The 6,116-nt window shown below is 40.8% G+C and overlaps 1 protein-coding gene across 3 annotated transcripts in view; it reads right to left on the reverse strand.

Annotated features, from left to right (window-relative positions):
* Positions 1–6,116, reverse strand: part of NAV2 (neuron navigator 2) — a 948,472-nt gene that overhangs the window by 218,442 nt on the left and 723,914 nt on the right. The gene's annotated exons all lie outside the window — the stretch shown is intronic.

The raw sequence follows: 6,116 nt of genomic DNA on the forward strand, positions 1-6,116 counted from the left end.
AGATTAATCAGAACTGACTTTGACAAGCACTGTGGCAATTGGACAATTAAAACAGACATTCGGATGGCAGGGAAGAAGAACAAACTGGGGAGGAGGGTGGAGAGAATGGTGCTGCAATGAAGGAGTGAAAGCCCAGAATCCCTGTGAATGTTCATTGAAACTAATAAAATTTAATAATAATAATAATAAAAAAAAAGAAACTTACAGACAGGATGTCTTTGAGGAAAAAACAAAAACAAAAACAAAAAAACTTCTTATTTCTTTAAGGAAAAACAAAAAATATCTGGGGAGAGTGTTAGTCCTTAATCCTGTTGGGAGGAAACAAGTTTTGGTTTTTCTGGCACCCTGCCCTGACAGTAACCAAAATACTTTCTAAAAGAAAATACTGTCTACAGCAGATAAATAAGCATTTCTTCCTCTCCCTCTGCGAGGGTGAACACTAGCTCCAGCTCCCTTCTCTCCTCAGTTGTCAGTTAGGGAGACGTTGGTGGTCTGGTCCCAGTCCTGACCAACCCTCAGGAAAGCATCCAGGTCAGCTGATCCGAGTTCCTAACACGGCAACTGTGACTTGAAATCTGCCCTGGGGAGGATTCCAGCTTAAATCCCCTCCAAAATCTTCAGGGAACAGGCGTGGCAATTGAGCCTGGGAAAACACTTGCTATTTCCTTTAATTTGTCAAGGTGTCCATCTTGAACACTTAAATTTATTAGGATAATTGAAACCAGTTTGGATTCTTTTTTTCTTTCTTCTCCTTTGGAGGATATAGACTCACAGAGTAAGGAGATTGTTTTCAAAGTTCTCTGGGTCAATCTCTTTACAAGCCTGTTGGCCAGACCATTAAGGGGTAAGTGAACCTGACCTGATCTACTTAGTGGGTTTGCAAGACAACTTGAGTGGCCCCGAGAGTCCTTAGTATTTTGTAATTAATCTCTAACATTATGGGTATTGATTAAAAACAGTCTTAACTTCTTCTTGAAAAGGGTCAACAGGGGAAAACACAAGGGGGCATGAGAATAGCCAAGGCAAGTGAGCAGGAAAGTGGGCCAGGGGACCAAGGGATCTGGGCTTTGGTCAACCAATACACTCCCAAAACCTGACTGTGTCTACAATTCCACAACCAGTCATGGAGTTGATTCCTACTCATCGTGACCCCAAGTGTCAAGGTAGAAATGGCTCCGCAGAGCTTTCATCGGCTGACTTTTCAGTAGACTGATACCGAGGCTTTCCTTCTGAAGTGGCTCGGGGTAGATTCAAACAGACAACCTTTCAGTTTATAGACACTCCCTTAGGGTGGTCAATGAGGATGGTGATCTTGACAAATAAATATATATATATATATAATTTATTTTAAATATAATATAAATAATATACTATAAATATATTAAATCATATACATATAATACCAAATATATAATATTACCTGGTATTTTGATGGTTAGTGAATCACACGAAATTATGGTTAGTGGTGGTTAGTGAATCACATGAAATTATGTTGTCTTAAATATTACTTTATTTAGTATTATGTTATGCTAGAATTGTAATAGTAACTTGGGCTTCAAAGGGACAGAAATTAATTTCAAGAAACTAGAGCAGGTAAGCAGGCAATCCACTTGCCTCTCTCTTCAACTGCCCATCCACAAGTCTTTGTTCTAGGTATTCCCTTTGAATGGGATACCCCACTGGTCATCACATACAGACCCAGCCTGAGCTCCGAGCCATTTCCTTCACAACCTCTTGTAGGAAACCTTCCTGAATCCCCAAATCAGAAGTCACCTAATAGCCAGAGGAATGTGACTGGGCCAGGATAGGGCCCCTCAACACCTCTTATGTTACAATGAGCTTACAAATTGCACTTACCTCAGTTTACTTATAAGAATGTCATTCCTTTGAGGTCAGGATTTGTGGCTGATGCACTGACTAAAGCCTTATAAAAACAACAGTTTTGGGGAGGGGAGGATCAATCAACAAATAAAAACAAAGACCCCACACTGGATCTAACCATATGTCTCCAAGTTATAAAGTACATGTGACTTTCCCCTTTAGACTCATTATGCTGGCTGTTTCACTCATGCTAAGGGGACACAAATAACTTGAAAATCATGGTGAGGCTTAAAAAAAAATCATTAATCCCCCCTCCCAGTAAAGTTCACACATCAAATTAGTGTCTCATTTATTTAATAATTTCTACATAAATTTTCAGTTCTATTAGCTATATTTTTAATAATGTCTCACCATTTTTCTTCATTCTGTTCTTCTGGTTTGATTTCCAGTATTCTAGTCCTCTTTATGATCTCATTTTTCCTTTGTTATTTTATTTTATTATTTTGTGTGTGTGTGTGTGTGTGTACCATCAAATCGGATCTGACTAGTACAGGAGGAGATTGCCCCTCCTTACCCAGTGGAGCATCTGGTGGATCTGAACCACACACCTCTGGATTGCAGTGCAGCTTCTTGCCACTAGGCCACCAGAGCTCCCTTTCATTTTTCCTTTAGAGTAAGTAATGGTTAACCTTTAGGTTCCATAATGAAGCATCATATTCATGGATAATATCTTTAACTTTGTGTGCCAATCTACTATTTTGCTAAAAGGACCTTAGAGTTTGATTCAATGTTTTAAAGAGTATCCAACAGTCCTCTAGTCTTAACGGTCCAGGACACCTAGATTTTTTTAACAGTTTGAATTCTGCTCCACATTCTCCTCTTCTTCCAGCAAAATCTATCTATTAGATCCCTGAACAGAACAACTGGTCGTGGTTCACAGGCACCATCTAGTTTTTTTTGTCTCAGGTCAGATGATTCTGACATGTACAGACCATCAGCCCTGATAACTAAATTCTTCTCTGTGGCTTTGCGTTCCTTCTTTCTCTTTGCTCTTGATAAGTAGAAAGCCATAGCAACAGCGTAGATAGTTTTGGTGATACTTTTAAGGATTTTACTTTGTTCATCCTATATATTAAGGACTAGACTGTGCCTTCTACCTCAGAGATAGTTTGAGTCTAAACCCTTGCTCTGATTAACATAAACTAGTTGGAGAAAAATTTTGGGGGGTATTTTTGGCAGATGATACTAGCTAAATTAATAAAAATGATATCATTGTGTCCTCCCTTCAACAGCACATATACTAAAATCAGAACAACACAGAGATGATTAGTATGGCCCCTGAGCAAGGATGACACACAAATGTGTAAAGTATTTCATGTTTCTAAGGACCAGCGTGAAAAACGATGTATATGAACTTTGTAAGTAAACCAGTATAAAACACAAATTTAATTTTTTTAAGAAAGCAAAGCACTGTATGGTGAGTTCTAATCCCAATCTCTTCTAAATGACTTCATAGAAAAGAGACTGACAGGGAAACAGGGTGAAGACAGCACTGGAGGATCCATCTGCAAGCCGAGGACTGCCGGCGGCCACCAGAAACTAAGTGATAGACACAGGATAGTTCCTCTCTCAAAGTCTGAGGACAGCCAACATCCTGATTCTGTACCTCAAGCCTTCAGAACTAAAATAATAAAAAGCCTTGAAGTCAACTACTTTTTGGTCATCCTAGTAAACTAGGAAGCAATTTGGTGAAAATTTTGCTATTTCAGCTCACTTAAAATGTCATGTACAAATACTCTTGGGACAATGTGACCGAAAGTAAATGTGTAGCGTGTAAAAGTGTATTGTCCTGAAAGCATGAAACTCCCTCTAAGTCATGTGAACCTCGCAGGCCTGACTTTTTCACCCAAAAGAAAAGGAAGGGGGGGGGGAAAGGCCCTCAATTACAGGAGGACCTGCAGGCATGTTTCTTTTAAACTTAAGACAAGGTAATTCTTTTTCTTCAGGGACTTATTTCAGATAAAGCCAAGGAGAGCTTTGGGAAATGAGGTAATTTGTTTCTCTGCTGGTAGCTAAAAGGCAGTAAAGAAAATAAGGAAGAGCCATTTTCCTATACAGTTTTCAGTCTATTTCTTCCAAATAGTTTTTAATAAGTACTCAAAGTCAAATCTCCCTTAATGCCATTAAAGAACAGGCAAAGCAACACAAAGGTGAAATTGCTGGAAATATTTACTGTTCAGCTGGGCTTTTGTCTAACCTTGTAATAACATAAGTTTTAAAAAGAATAAATTGCTAAAATTTCTCTTTCTCTGCCTACCTCGCTCCTCCGCTCACTCTCTCTCCCTCTCACACAGCCATGCCCAAATTCTTTACATCAAAAGGTATCCTACACATATTTTTCAAGTTCTCCCACTCAGCTGGATGAGAGACAAATCATTTGAGTGCTGACATCTCAAGACAGGTACTTTTAAAAATAAAAAGCACTCTCATTATTTATCTTTCATTCTTTGAAGCCCTATTAAAAGACCTCCTTATTCTCCCTTGAATTTATAAGCTTAAAGTCCTAAGTAATATGTTACAGGAGAAAACTTCTGTTTTAATCAGTCAAGCCATTTCTCTGCCTTGTACCATATATGGCTATAAGAAAGTACAAAACTGGCCACAGAAAAATCTTTTCTCTTTTTCCAAGGGTGTATGAAATTTCACAAAGTGATTATAAACACTTTACAGGAGCAAAGCCCATTCTTGCAGGAGGTCATTATCCACAGCTAACAGTTCCTTGGCAGGGGAAACAGACTGTACACCATATCCTTCTAAGATAGTGTCTGTAAAGGAATTCTGTGTGGCCCCTCCTCTGATGTACCGGCCAATCTCCTTCTCTCAGAGCACAGGAGAGCATCCCAAACAGAAGGCTCTAAACCAGTACATATTCTAAAGACATTAAACAGTACAAACAGGAGGGAGCTCTGGTGGCCTAGTGCCAAGTAGCTGTGCTGCAATACTGAAGGCACAGTGTTCGAGGCCAGTAACTGCTCCACAGAAGGAGGATGGTCAATCTCCTCCCAAGAAGGGGCCCCATGGTCAAGCCTGGAAAATTCAGAACTAAATAGGATCCAAACAATTCTTGTCTTCAGGACTCTTTGGAACCTTTCATATGCTTATGTGCCCTTGGAATAGTCAAAAGAGGAATAATGGAATAGGGTGATTGCCAAAGGTATTTTTACCACCAAATTACTTTATGGGACAGCCTGTGATGAGATGCATCTTTGTAAACATCATCCTAACAAAGATGGGGGCAGGGAAAAGGGCATAAGTCAGATGAGTGGTTCAACATGTAATATCACAAACCAGGAAAGCCAGGAGAAGGAGCAGGAAGAAGGTGTCCAGCAGATGAAAATCCAGTGGTGAATGCAAAGCTGCCATGACATGCAGCGTGTGCGTCCTGGCCCTTCCTGTGTACCTTCCATTGTTGGTCAGTTAGTTTGGCTCTTAACAACCCTAAGGTCAGAGTCAAGTTGTCCCACTGTGTTTTCAAGGCTAGACTCTTTACAGAGCAGGCTGTCACACCTTTCTTAGGCCAAGCGGCTGGCAAGATTGAACTGCTGACCTTATGGTTAGCAGATGACCACTTCGATCAATGATCACCAGAGCCCCTGGAGGACATCAGGCTTGGTAAAGCAGAGGGTCGGTGAGAAAGAGGACCCTCTACAATGCAGACCAACACAATGGATACAACAATGGCCTTAGGCCCAGCAGTGAGGGGGAGGGTGGCACAAGACCATCTGCGATGTGTCTACAGTTCACAGGGTCATTATGGGTTAGAACCAAGCCAATGGCTCCTGACAACAACAGGACATGCTTGTGCCCTTTTTATCCAAAAGGGCCCCAAAAGACCAAAAATAAGCTGCTCCACTTAGTGAAATAACATTTAAAAGTCAACAGTGTAAGGTGGTGCACTAGAGGGGAAAAAATGCCAAAATGGCATGGTAAAAGAGACAGACTGAACAGCTGTATGCTAAAGACATCTATCATCAGCTACAACTGCTGGGCTTGAGTGTGACAGAGGCCATGAGGACGAGCCAGACAGGAGAAGGTTCAGATCTGTTGTTTTATCAGTGAGTTGCGGTTGACTCAACGGCACCCAACAATACCACCAGCAGCTACGCTCACTTTGACCCCCCAGTGGAACAGGGCTGCTATGGAAATAGACATGATCCTGGCAGGTACTAATACAGGAATGAAGCTGTGCTCAATTCAAAAGGGGGCTGAAGCTATTAGCATTTCTTTTCCTCCCT

Source organism: Elephantulus edwardii, unplaced genomic scaffold (genome assembly GCF_000299155.1).
Source record: "Elephantulus edwardii isolate Elephantulus edwardi_28Jun2011 unplaced genomic scaffold, EleEdw1.0 scaffold00109, whole genome shotgun sequence".
Classification (NCBI taxonomy): domain Eukaryota; kingdom Metazoa; phylum Chordata; class Mammalia; order Macroscelidea; family Macroscelididae; genus Elephantulus; species Elephantulus edwardii.